At 40.6% G+C, this 15,005-nt stretch overlaps 1 protein-coding gene across 17 annotated transcripts in view; it reads right to left on the bottom strand.

Moving 5' to 3' along the window:
- CACNA1C (calcium voltage-gated channel subunit alpha1 C) overlaps positions 1-15,005 on the bottom strand; it is a 479,128-nt gene that overhangs the window by 418,619 nt on the left and 45,504 nt on the right. The gene's annotated exons all lie outside the window — the stretch shown is intronic.

Here is a 15,005-nt window from a genome sequence, read left to right as displayed (position 1 = left end):
TTTTTTTCCCCTTCATTTCAGTAATCCAACTGATGTAAACTTATTTTCTACAAAATTATTTAAAAATGAGAGCATTTCAACAGCAGGCCTCTTTTTAACTTTGCGCTGTTAAGGTGCTAGAAAGAATTTGCACAAAAAATGGGAAAACATGAACCAAAGGGGAAAAATGCTGCCTCTGTATTATCATTCTGTTTCTTTTTTTTCCTACAGAGTCAAGAGAATGCCTCATATGCAACAGGCTCTACGAGGCAAGGGAAAATGTTTTTGCTTGGAAACATTACAATAAATCCACAGAAAATTACTAACTGCACAATTATAAACCATAATATTCAACAAAGGAAAACAATGTTTTGTTTTGATTTCAGGGTGACAGAGAAAAGCAATTTGAAAAACATACTTTTATTCATACTAGGCCTTTGTGATCCAGAGGCACTGAAGTATTAACAGATTTATAGTCACATTTTTATAGACTCTTAGAAAATAATTTTATTGAATCATTTAGGTATCTAAAGCAGTACATTCTGTCTCTAACATACAGTCATTCCTCTACCATCCTATTTTATTTACTGGTATCCTCTCAGAGAATGTTCCAAGTCTGAATACTAAGCATGTCTAATATCCAGATGCAAAAACAAGCACTTTTGACTTGCTCTGCTGGTCAAGAGCATTCCCAAGCTAAATAAGGCACTAAATCAGAAGGTTGCAACTGCAGCCAAGAAAAAAAAAGGGAGGGGGGGAAAAATAAAAAAGCCAAAAAAAAAAAAAAAGGAGGAAAAAGATAATAAAAGGTAGGGAAAATTAGCAAGACACAGTCTTTGCACAAAACTTCTTGAGGAAAAAAGACAGCATCTTACACTGAACGTTGTTGTGCAACACTAGAATAGGGAACAGCTCTTTTGTCACCAGCTGTCTATACAAACATTGTTAACCAGCTGCTTTCACCTTTTCTCCAGTTGATGCAAACAAATGTTTGAGACCCTTGTCATAGATTTTTTCTAAAATTAAAAAATCCTGTTTATATAAGTGCAGATCATTACAGAAGTTACGTATACCAGAGCAAAGGTGGCAAAAGCACATGCATGCCAGGTTTGTGGCACCTTTGCTTACAGCAAAGTAATACAGTAGTATTTCTGCACTGACAAAGGAGAGCTCCAGCCACTGTTCCAGCTGCATCTTTCTAACAGTTCTCAGATCTCATCATGATCTGGTTGTGAAATCGTACACTTCTGCTCATTAGGAAAAAGACATTCAGCTTATTTACCAAGAAATGGGCATCTCTCATAACGTCTGGAATTTGGCATCAGTTCTGTGCCCTGCCTGTCTGGAAGCAGAGCTTGCATGCAAGTTAACTCCTCTTTTTTGACTGTTTTGGCCTGATAGCTGGTTTGCTGGCTCTAAAGAATGAGCACAGTGAACTAATACATAGGAGCCTGATAAGTTCTGACCTACACACGAACCTAAAAGTCCAGGTAATGTGACTGTACAGGCTGCCATAATGTTACTGTGGAGCACTGCAGTTCAGTCTCCAGCTCTCTCAAAAAGAATAACAAATTAGTTTAAGGAATTCAGAAAAAGACATGAAAGAATGTTTAGACTGAGGCAATATCTTACAGTGAGAGACTGAAGACATGTGAGTCAGAGTGGGACAATGTCTTACAACGAGAGACTAAAGGCATCTGAGTCATTCAGTCTTACATAAGAGATGGTTAAAAAAAATTGATCATAATTTCCCAGCATGAGCACATGAAAAGATTTTAACACTAGACGACCTTTGTACCTACCAAGAAAAAACCTCATGAGATTAAATATTTGGTAGCTGTAACCAAGCAAATCTAGACTTCTAATAAGGTATCCATCGTTATGAGTGAGGAAGCCAACTACTAGAAAACTCAAGTGGGTTGTGTACACTTTATCTCCTACATCAGGCCTGCCTGTTTTTTTTTTTCCTCTCTTAGGTTCAGATTGATGCTCAGATAGGAAGATCCAGAAACCTCTGAGTGAGATTCTTCAGCTTAGCAGATGTCTCTTCTGCCCTTAAAATCTATTGTCTATGGACAAGATGTTCATAGACCAAAGATGGCAGGAAACATAAGACTATTACAGTGATATTTAAAATACACCACTTTGAAATTTATCAGTAAAATGATGTCTTTTGCAACATATCAAGGCCTGTAATGGGATAAATCCAACAATTTCACACTTACACTGGAGATCCCCTCTGCTGTCTTGATTTCAAGCTATTTGCAGCACAATGGCTTAATCAGAAAACTAGTGTTACAAAAACAGTTACGTTATTTTAAGCAAATCACTCCCACTTAAATCTATGCACTTCCTGAGACATTCTCTTGTCTCAAGTTTTGAGTCACTGTATCATTACAAAGCATTGGCAGGAAAAGAGCATCCAAAAGCAAATGGTGAAATGATGACAGAAAACATCAGACAATCCTGTGCAGTATTACAGAAGCTTCCCATAGAGACACAGCATATGTTTCTGATTTCTATAGAAAATTCAAACTGGAAGCCGTGATCAGGAAATGCTACGGTTTGGGTTTTTTGATTATTATCATTTGTGGAATAGTCCCCTTACAAGCATCTCACAAATCAGAGCTTATCTCAAAAAAGGCAGGCATCACTTTAAACTGGTCTGCTCCTCTTTGGATGACAAACACTGAGCAGAATTACCTGGTGATGCCCTTCAGGAAGTTTTATTGGTTCCATCACATATTGCAGCTGCTGCAGCACACCCCTGCTCCAAGAGCAAGGCAAGTGAATTCCGAAAGGCTCCATATGCTTAGAGATATTAAAATATCACAAAGATGTGGGGAAAAAAGCATGTGTGCCACATTTATTTAGGGGAAAACAAATAAAAAGCTTGCCCTGTCAAGACAGGTCAACATATTCTCCTGACATCTTTTTCCATTCCTCCTTTGGATGTATCCTGGATGGACAACAGATTTCCTTTTGGTTGAAGTCATGGACCCAGCACACTTTGTAGAGTACTCCAGGCTCTAGCAGGTAGAAGCTTGTTTTCCAGCATTACATCAATAAGCCTAAATGAATTCTGGACCTTAATTTATATTCCCTTTGGGATCCTGTTACTGTATAAGTTTACAAATGCTCAAAAATGGCACTTAAAGAACTAGGCATGCTGTGTTTGTTCACCCAAAAACACAAAAGCCCACAGACTGAAGAGTTAAACTCGCTACATTGCCATTACTTAACTGTTAATCTTTCCTTGTAAATTTTGTACATTCCAGTCAGCCCAGCTAACCGCACTCACTAGCTACGAGAAGCAGATTGAACTGATTACGGCACCGCTCCTCTGATGTCATGTCTTCTGGCATGCTGTCATCCCTCACTGACACTGCCTGGAAAGTCCCATCTCCTTCCCAAGGCTACTGACTGTGTGCTCACTGTATTCTCCACTCCTAAACACAGCCTTGGGAAAAATGAATCTTTCTCACCCCAGATGGGGACTGTGATATTCCTCAAGAATATCTCTGAGACAGTAGATTCCACAAGAAACAGCTTCCCTGGATTTCCAAGAGGGATTTTCCCTGAGTTACTCTTTTTCTAGTCAAACTCTGCTTTAACCACCTCTTTCATTTTGTAGCACACATTCAGGCAGAAAATATACACTTAATATAGTTGCATTCAGGCAGGTCAGATGAAAGACAGGTGATATCAAAACATACCATAGGCATTTAACTCCTTTCTCCAACCATGCTTTTGCTGTTGACAACCAACATCAACACACAAGCTGAAGGTGAATTCATTCTATTGGTGCTAGCAATCTAAAACCTGGCACTCATTCTAACAGTCATTAATAGCTCTGTGTAGAGAAGGTACAGTTAAGTAACTCCACGAGGGCACTCTCCCCAACCAATCTCAAACATCCGAAGGTTCTGTGGCTGTGGCTGTCTTCCTCTCTACTACCTATACTTGGATTCTAAATGATTAATTAGATGAACATCTACTGTGAGGTTAGGTGAAACCTATGAGAAATTATTAGTTGTAGGCTTTGAGGCATGACAGTTTGAAAGCGTGTCCCTAAAAGCCTTTATTGTACATCTTCAGACTCTCTGGACTGAAGGTCTTCATATTATAAGGCAACTTTGGATTACAGAGATCAAAGCCCATCTCACCCTTCTTTCAAATCATCTGATTTCTTTTCAGATCTTTCATAACTGCTCCATTCCAATCAGTCACTGAGTCACAATCACTCCACTCTGGCCCACTGAGTGAATTACACTTCAGCCTACATATACACACGTATATCCACACAGTGCACCTGCAGATTTGTCTAAGTGAGATGCTCTAGTGGTTTCAGAGCAGAAATGTTTTTTTTCCCACTGTTTGAAAACAAAAAAAAACACAAATGCCTTATGACACACATTGAAAAAAATGGCAGACAAGCCAGAACTGTTTGTGTAGTTGGATTGCTATTCAAGCCCCACTGGTCCCTACTGACAAGTGAGTGCACTGCTGGGAGGGAAAGAGAAACAGGATTCAGTGACAGAATGAGAGGAAATGGGCTCAGGTTGTGCCAGAGGAGGTTCAGGTAGGGTATTAGAAAAAGCTTCTTCTCCAAAAGAGCAGTTAGGTGCTAGAACAGGCTGCCCAGGAAGGTGTTTAATAAATGTTTGGATGTTATACTAAGAAACACGGTTTAGTGGGCAGTGTTGGTGCTAGGTGGACAGTTGGACTGGATGATCTTAGATGTCTTTTCTAACCTTAATGATTCTAAGATAATTCATTTTATCCATTAGCATCTAATCTTCTCTGTGCCCGCCATGTTCAGCTTCTGGAGAGAGACCAGAGATCAGTCCCCGTTTCTGCCAGATTTGCATGTGCTCATGGTGATATCTACATTCAAGAGAAACACTTGATTTATGCAACTTGCATCCATCAGTGAAACAACACATGAGCTGATCAAGTTCAAAACTCACACCAAGATCTCTGCACAGACTTTTCGTAAGTCTGAGGCTCTCTAAACATATATTCCAATCCTGCCTGTTTTTTTGTTTCTGTTCACCCAAGATACAGATCTCTATGACCATTACATTTCCTAACTATAAAACTTCTAACCAGCAGAAAAAAAAAAAAGAAAAGAAAAGAAAAAAAGATTGTAAGTACACAGAAGAGAATCCTCAGTGTGTCCTAAGCGTGTGCAAGACTCACTTGCCAAAGTTAAGCCTACCCAGAATATTTGGTATTTAGCTGCAGGCAGATGAGCATGCCGGGGTCAATGTCCCGGCCCTGCACTCAGCTGGAGCAGTAAATCAGCAGTACTGCCTTTCTGGCCATGCCAGATGGATCACACCTGCTTGTGCAATCAGGAGGATGGGAGCAGGAGCTGCCCTGCCTGACTTGCATCCCAGTGGATGGATCAAGCTCTCTGCAATTGCCATGCTGGCGTCTATTCCAGGCTTGATGAGAGCAGTTAAGATGCACAGCTTCATAACACTCATTTCATTAAAATTAAAAACCATTTTAATTTCTTCACCTGCATCTCCCAAAGTAATATCTCCGCATGAGAACACACTTGCAGTAGAGTTTATAAAGAAAAAGAAAATAAATTTTTGAAGCCTATTGACCTGGCAAGTTGGGAAGTGCAATAGAATATTTAACATACAGGAGATATACAAACTACAGGGACCATGACCATGTAAGTATGTAAAGACAGATAGATAAGGAAAAAAATTCTCTGTCAGCCTTCCAAAAGGAAAGAAGTACAGCCTTTCTGGAAGTCTACATCCAAACATAAAAATAAATTAAAATACAGACTGATCTCCTAAACGTTCATACTCTAGACTTTACATTAATCTCCCAAATGGCGCTTGACAATCTATCACATCTCTCTGTTTGGTGTTTCATAGCTGAAGCACCAGCTTTAGATACTTTTTATCACTGTCATTCCAACAACTAGCCACATAAACTAGAGGTTTAAGTCCCAAGATGACAAGTGGGGCTTTTCATCCCCTACAGTAATTCTATCCTCTAAGTATTTTAAAATTGTACTTCAAAAATGTATTGCAGAGCTGACACAGGGAGATGATTAACTTCTGCCCTCTGGTATTTGTAGAATGGGCTGCATGTAGAATTTCCCCATCCATATTTCTCCCAAATTGTGTATCCATATACATTTATGACAAAATGCTTAGCAATTTGCAGCCACATTCACCTTCATATTCTATGCACTGACACACTCCATGATAAAGCCTCTTAAAGGACAACAGACAAAACCTCAAAAATGCATATCCCACGATAAAAATAAAGGTGTTCTTGTGACATACGAGCAAAATCAAAGCAAAGATAACTGAAGTTCTCAAGAAGAACACTAGATGCTAAAAAAGAACTGATAGAAAACTGTGGTCTCAAATGCACCACCAAATTCAGAAGAAAACTTTGCCCTTATTTCAGGACAAGCTTTGCATTAAGTTAGTGGGACATACATACCATTCAAATATTTATTGACATAAATATTGTAAGGTGAGTAACTCACACAGCAAATTAAACACACTTAAGACAATGTCAAAGCAGAGTCTTTCATAAGAAATGTTGGAAACAGCATTATGACCATTAAAAAGGTTTTCAAGCATGTTGGTTTCTCACATTTTAAAATCCGATCCATTTTTTAAGTGATTCAAGTCCGATCGCAGGCTTAGATGCTTTCCTGTAGATGCTGGCAAGCACCTGTAGAGCTCCACAGCCAACTCTTCTAAAGCTTGATATCTAATTTTTTGGGGTTAATTTTAAATCACTTGAATAGTTGCCTTTAGGAACTGCCAGTAGCAAGGACCTCTAATTGTTTTCTGACTGACTTCCTGGCATACTACATAGCAGCTTTTATCACTGCATATGAATTAAGACACAAGTTTTCATGTTCTCTCCTGACACCCTTTGCCTTAAAGCAAACAAAAGCCTTCAAATCCTATTCAGCTCATTCTTTCACTCTTATTTCTGACTTTTGCTGTAATGGCCAAATCAGCTGTCTGTATTCCTGTCACAACTATGCCATTGCATTTGTTCTCAAAAGCTAAATAAAAATTGATATAACTCTCACATCACAATGTAAATCCAGACACTAAATGAATAATTAAGCTTCGATACAGTCCCTCCTGAACTTCACACAAATGTGGGATTCTCCCATATCTGATCTAATCAATAAGCTATACTATATTTAAGAGATAAACAATCCTCTTCAATGAAAACCACAAAGAAACGTGTGTGAGAACTCTGCACTCCACTATTTAGTGCAAGACCAAAACATCCCAAACATCTGTGAGCGGTAACAAACACTCTGCATTTACAGGATTCGTGCAACTGAGCCAAAGCCAGTGAGATGGTATCTGGCAGACAAAAGATAACTAGAGTGGTATCACTCAAGCAGTTGACCGGTCCAAGAACTCAGTTTCAACACTGCCTGCACCAAATCTGTTTATCCATAAATCTCGGGTTTCTCACTCAAATTCTTAATTGAGGTGAAAGTGATGTAGAATGCCATATAATCCACTTTTACCTATTGCTCCTGCGCAGTCCCTTTGAAATCACAATTAAATCAACTGGTCCCGATTTTCAGTGAATAAATGCGTTCTCTGGAAGACACCAAACCAATCTAAACTACACCTGAAAACGCTGTGTGCACATGCACGATTCATAGGTCAGCAATAGTAGGTGATTTCAGTACCATATGAGAAGTGCAGCACACAGGGTAAGCTTCTTCCCTACACAAAAGTCTGTTTGTTCACCAATCAGGAAAGAAATGAATTATACGAATTTCCTCTGTTTTTTTTTAGTAGCATTTTGGCTTGTTTGACTTAATTTGCTAACTTTGCAGTCAATATGTTGAATTCTTCCCAGAGAAATCCGATGACTCAACACTCAATCAAATCTAAATTTCTAATATTCACATATAGGTCCTGCATGGAAGCTGTGGTCTGTTGTGAACTAAAAGCAACAGCATTGAAATCACAGTCAAGTTTGAGATTGCACATCAATCTCAACTTCTGCCTTCCTGACATTTGTCAATCTGTATCTGATTTCAAATTCAACATACTATTCATTTTATATATGTGCAAGTTGTTTTTTCTCAGTATATTCAACAAACATTAGTCTTACTTCTTGAATTCACCTGGCTTCTGTTGCCTCTCAGCCCATTGTGGTCTTTTTATATCTAAAATTCATGAAATTGACTGCTAACAGTTATATTATTTAAGACAAGTTTCAATTATTCTTGTCAATAATGCATGAAGCAGAATATAGCTGGTACCTAACAGAGCTGGACTGACTTGCAAAAGAGAGACACAAGTAGTCTCTTTGTACATTCAACATCTTGTTTCATCTGACTAAAAGTGTTTGAGAAACATCTAATGTACCAAATTTTATTATTATTATTTTTTTTTTAATGGATGAATCCTAAGAAGTGTTACATCCAACCAGAAATACTGAAGAACTGCAGTCTTTCTTCCTCCTTTGGAATAAAGGATCTGAAATGTGATCACTAACATGAATTCGTTCCTACAATGCCTGTAGGAAGAAATGTTGAGTTAATTACTCAATTAGAGCATATTTACTTTGTAATTATAATGTCATGTTCAGTCATATTTAATTGTTTTTTCCAAAATACCCAAAGGCAACCATCCACAACATGGGCTGAAGACCTGAGAATTTTAAGACAAATAACAAAGGCATTAGAGAAGCGTACTTTTAACATACGATAAGGCATCCATTCAGATTGGACTGGTCTCAGATAATAATCTCCTTAAAACAATTAATTATAAGATTTATGTATAAGATGCAAGCAGAATTCCCATGGGATTAGCCAGATTTTTATATATTTTTTATAACCCTTTTTCCCCCTTCCATTCATACAAGGCTTAACTAATGTTCTGTAACTCCGCACAGCTGCTGAAGGAAACCCAACTTCCTGGCCACTTTATGTGGATTCTGAATGTTTAGCTGCTCAGACAGCCTCTGAGATTCAGAATGTAGTACTGAGACTAAACACACATGCAAGGAAAACTGCAGAAGTGACCTACCAAGATCCAGCAATTTATAATCTTTGAATTCCTGTAAAAGCTTCTAGCATCCCATAGAACATACATTAACATTTATCTCAATTCTCTTTAGTCAGCAGGGGAAAAGGAGCCTAAACAGGAGTTAGGACCCTAATCCTTTTTAACAGTCATCGCTTCCATAGTGATTTGATGTGTTGGTATATATATCCGTAGAGCAAGTAGTTAGGTTCAGCTGAATGTTTGCAAATTATAGCACATTTCAACTATTGACCTGATGCATTAACAAGCACTGGAACATTGAAGTGAATTATTTATAGATTTCTACTGCCTCATCAGTGTTTGCGCTGGTCACTGTCTCTATCCAGTTCTGAGCGAAAGCTAATCTAGCATAGCACAGGAAAACAACCCATTATAAACTCAGTGATTGAGACTCCAGGCTTGTCTCACCTCACCTGTAAACTCTGATTATATATGATTGCTGGCCCAAAAAAAACCACAAAAGCAAAATACCAGCCCATAACCTACTCTGAAACCAGCATAAGGCACTGAGGCAAGAACCCCTCAAGTCCTCCATCTCAACGATTCAACAAGTGGTCACAAGGTCTGATTAAACACAGAAATGTGGTCACAGTTTAGCTATTGGCTGGAGTATGTAACTTAGTTCTGAATATTAAAAAAGACAAATTTAAATATAGATTTAAATACATAGACTTCATACTTCAAAAATCTTTTACCATTAGTGCAGCTAAATACTGGAGTTGGCTGCCTAAAGAGTTCATGGAGGCTCTGTCCTCTAAGGTGTCCAGGACTTGACTGGATGAGGGCATGAACAACCTCATCAAATTATACATGTTCTGAGCAGAGTGTTGATCCATCTGGCCTCTGGAAGTCCCTTTCTTTGCGATGAGATGCGTACCAGAGAGAACAGTGTCTCAAAACAATCCTTTCTGGGAAAGATGACGGACAAGGTGATGTATAGAGCAGAACAGTTTCAAAGACATTTCCAGCAGCTTCTCCACAATTTAAGATTCTCTTCAGTACAAATGAACTTAATAATTCACCTTCCTATCAGGACAAGTGATGATGTGACAAAATAAAGTCAAAATCTGATTCTACAAAGTCTTCTGTTACCATTTACTCTACATATACCGATATTTTCTAGATGTTTTTGTTTTTTTTTTTTCTCCCACTGCCAATGGACCATCAAATTCAAGAATCCAAGCTGTACAATCTATTAACTTTGTACTTCGGTTTCTGGCAGAAACTCAGCTAAGCCTTCTGTTCTGGAAATCTCTATACAAGGTATAGAGACAACTGTGTTCTTTCAGCTGGAAGAGGTCTACCCTGATCCCTCTCAAGTTCTTAACAAAGTTTACATTACTATCATTGGTTTCTGTCAGCTTCCATGGATGGAGCATTGCATTTCAAGGATTCTTTTGGACAAAGATTTATGTATGCCATTGACTACACCATCATTTATTCCATTAAAGCCTCACAAGACAGGTCATAGCAGGTATTCATACAACCAGAATACATCATCATTGTATTTCAGAATTCCCAGCAAGACCATTTTACCACCTAAGACTGATGCTCACAGCTGCAACATGCCTGTTCTCTTACACAAACATAGAACATCCATCAGCTATGCCCTCTTCCATTAAAATATATATCTATATATTTAATCTTTTAAAAACCCACACATACACAAAAGAAAGGGGAAAATATCCTCAAGTAGCAGAAGCATGTAGTGTTTAATTTACTCCAATATAATCAAAATCATCTAAAAGAGGTAAGTACTCCATTTTTCTGACTTCTATGTGTTAAACTGACCAGAAAAAGTAATGTTCTGTTAGGTATCAGATGAACTATACCAAAGGAAAACAATTCAGGGGTAATCAATGAGTCTGAATGCTTAATATTGTCTTCTCCTCTTATAATTAATGATACTGAAATAACAATAAGCATTTTAATTAACGAACTCTCTCAAATCCATCTTATTTCTACTATCTAAATAAAAAAATACAGTCTTTCAGATAAATGAAAATGCATTGGGTTGGACTACAGTCTGAAGAAAAGAGAGTCAACTGAGCCTTTTAACGACATTATGTTTTGTAAAGCATATATCTGCCATTGGTAAAAGCTTTTCTCAGTGTTGATCTGATTTGTTGTTTTCAATAATTTAAGAGAGACTTTTACTGCACATAGTCACATCTGTTAATGTTGGTTGATAGCCAATAAATTTAGAGGAGCCACTTGCACGGAGATCTTGTTTTTGCTATTCCTGAACTTCAAGGGAGTGTGTTCCTTGAATTAACCACCAGAAAGGGTTAAGTGAGACAGTTCCTAACGAATCAAATGGCAAATTGATGTTCTCAGCTGGCCTGTAGAAGTGACAAGTAACACACATACACACCCACAAAAAGGAAAGGCAGAAGCAATTGCCGTTCAGATAAATGCTGCTTTAAATATGTATGTAGACTCATTTCCCACAAAACTAAAAGAAAATGAGAAACCCTAAACATAGATGATGATATTGAAGTTATACTGCATGTTGCTCAACTGAAATGTTTTGAGAAAACAAACAACAATAACAAAAAAGGATGAGGACAAATAACTCAGAGTAAATCTTGGTAGAATAAATTCATTCCACACAAGGGTGTGTCAGGTCTGCTGTAGAGAATTACAAAGAAATAACCCCCAAAACTGACTGCAGAGCAGATAAGCAACCAAGGGGGGTTTCACAATGGCGAACAGGTTACAGATTGCTCTGGTGAGTCCTTTACAAGCAGGAGGTTGTGATGGGAGAAACTCACAACCTTCAGGACTACCTGTCCAAGGCAACACTCGCATTGCGATCCAGCCCAACTCAGCCTCTGGGACTAACGGTCATTTTGAAGGAAATCTATAAAAAGTACAGATCTCCAAACCTAAATACTCCTTTAAAGGACAGGAAATGGTTGAAAGCACTTTAATACTTTTCTGAAGGCTCTACCTTAACTTTCTCAATGCAGTGGACTTTATTATGCAGAGTACTTAAGTACTGCTCTTTAGCATTATATTAAATATATTTTTATATATTAAACATATTTTTATATGTTACTGCCATTCCATATCATACTGAACCAGACATTGAGCACCCAGGATGTTTTGAGTACTTTGAGGTAAAAGATCACGCTTCATAAATACCAGCCATTATTAAGTCAGTGGACGTGGAATTTTAGTGTGTCATTTTCAAACAGTGATTCAGATTTTTCCCCCAAATCCAAAGATAAGCTGTCTCAAACCAATCACCAGTATGCTTTATGCCCCACATCTACGTCCCACTGTGACAAATCCTTACAGAAAAACAAGATGACAACAGGAACGCTCTGAGCTGAAGATTCCATTTGCTCCACTGATCCCTTTGCTGCCATGGGAAGAGCACCATCTCCACATGTCAAAGTACTGCCCCACAAAAATGAAGGGGATAAAATTGGTGTTCTGAAAGCAGAGTGAATAATCACAGCAAACATCCAATAAATTCTAGTCCCTATCTACAAGGGTTTTGCCTTGTGGCACAGCATGAGTCAGATTTCAGCCCTTAAACTGAAATCAGCAGTGAAGTGAAGTGTCCACAATCACTGGTGTATTTATACCTCGCAAGTTAAGGGGAATATCTGTGGATCTGACCCTCAGCTCAGGTCAGAAAAGGCATTAGAAATGCATTAGGGAGTACACGTGTGAGTTGACCCTCACCCCATCAACAGGATCCTGACAAATAAAGGCAATGCTAATTAGCTCCTAATTGAACCCATACGACGGATACAAGGACTAGGAGAAGAGTGTCTTACAGAGAAAGATTTCAAGAACAAAATGCGTGCAGGTTAAGAAAGGAGGTTGCCAGAAGACCTAATTACGGCTGACAGATACCTGAGGGGGTTCTTTTTACCATCAGCAGGTAGAAATCTGTCCGAAATACGCAATAAGGACAAAGCCCAAAGGCATTAGCTGACACGGAAGGAAGGGCAGCTCGGAGGCGCCGCTACAAGGGGCTCCACCAGCCGGAGGACGGTCGCTATATGGAACGCACGACCTACCGGGGCTCCTTCACTCCCACAGAGCTCGGAACGGAGAGCTCCGTGCCGCCGTCCCCGGGCTCAGCTCGGGTGCCGCAGCCCCGCGGTGCCCCGCACCCGGCTCTGCGGCCCTGCACCGCCACCTCCTGGGGGCGGCGGGAGCGGCCCCTCCCGGCCCCGAGGCTCCCACCGCAGCTCCCCGGGAACGGGAGAAGAAGCCGGCCCGGCGGAGGCCGGCGGGCTGCAGGGTGATGCTCCCACAGGGCTCGGGCTGCAGCACCGAGGGCCAGGTTGAGTCATCGCGTGCTCTCCCTTGGGAGGGCTGGGAAACGTGATGTTGCAAACCGATTTTCCATTTCACATTAAGAGGGCAGATTTTCAAAGCGCCCGTTAAAGACGCCCGTCTAGGGTTACAGAGAGTCCCACGTGTGCATTAGACGGGATGGAGGCTGTTTTGAAAGCTCTTTTCTGCCACTCATTGGGTGGTTTGTAGGATTTAGGGCTCGTTTTTCACATTTTCCAGATAAACACATATTCTGCGGTCATAATGAATAATTGATTGTTATCATAATATAGTCCATTGTGCAGCAAAAATAAACACTGAGAAGCATCTCAGCGCCGGCAGATAACACTGCCACGCTCCCTTCTCTTTGTGTAATGTGAGGCTGCACTGAAAGCACTGCACACTCAGATGTGCGCATCCAAACAAATGAGAAAATTCTTACTTTGGGATGAACCATTTCCAGGGTACTGAGCAGCACTCAAAAGTGTGAAAGAAATAGATTACAGACCCACCCCAATTAGTGGATTGGCAGTCAATGATGGCTTTTCAGACACAGTTCCTGCTCCCCACAACCCCTACCTCCTGACTAAGGGCCTCCAGTGCACCCCATGGATTTGCCTTTGGTAAGGCACTGTTGTCTCCCACACTGCACAGGCACTGAGCACACGCTGTTCCAGCAGACATGTGCAGAAAGCAGCAGCCAGCAGAGGCCTAGCCATGCTGCTCGCTGCTCCGAGAAGACATAACAGCGTGGCTCGTGCTGGCAGTACCTGGAGCATCCACCTTGCTGTCAGGAGCATCTCAGCTCAATTCTCCCTCATCTCTGAGCATCACCCCCATATCACGGCCCCTGTCTCGCCTCCCACTCCCATATTTAATCTCCACCTTGCAAGTGAGAAGCTGTGGTTGCTTTAATTACTCATTGCACACCCCGATTGGTTTGCTCTGATCTCCTCACCACCAGCTTCTCCTGACTACCAAGCAGTTTAATCTTTCAAGCTCGGTATGCACAAAACAAAAATAGATTGGAAATAAATGGCAGCCCGAGCACTCTGGGGAGGCAGAACTTTCTTCCACCTGGCCGGTTGTGTTTGCTTTGGAAGTTGCTCTTTCACCTGGCACTAATGGCAATCCGCATCGAGAGACAGATGCAAAAGTGTTCCTCCAATTATATAATCACTGCAGCTGATAAGGAGGGAGCAGGATTTAGGTTGCCATAGTGTTGGCATATTGCTATGGAGGCTGAGATCTCTGGCCACATTATCAGCTCTGGCCCAGGAAGAGCGGCCCTATTATGCCTGCTGGATGTGTGTGCTTGACAGGAGCACTCAGGATCAGGGGCTGCTTCTTCCCCTCCCACCTCATTGCCAAAGAGCAGCTGGGGGTGCTAGGCCTTGGGGTTTTTTTCATTTTAACCTCTATCATCTCTTTGTCAGGAGGGGGGAATGTTCCCAATGAAACCCACTGCCACCCACGACAAAAGTCTGCCCCAGCCTCAACATACATGCCTTGGCCTTGTGATGGGCGGGGGTCCTGCTGGAGTGGGGTGCAGGGTCGGAGGAGGGGGGAGGGAAGGGTCCTGCTTGGCTTGGGGCCCTGCTGGGAGAGAGACGAGCCGGTACCTCGCTCCGTCTGACCGAGGGGAGG

This window comes from Lagopus muta, chromosome 1 (genome assembly GCF_023343835.1).
Source record: "Lagopus muta isolate bLagMut1 chromosome 1, bLagMut1 primary, whole genome shotgun sequence".
Classification (NCBI taxonomy): domain Eukaryota; kingdom Metazoa; phylum Chordata; class Aves; order Galliformes; family Phasianidae; genus Lagopus; species Lagopus muta.
This window is presented reverse-complemented; position numbering and strand designations above follow the sequence as displayed.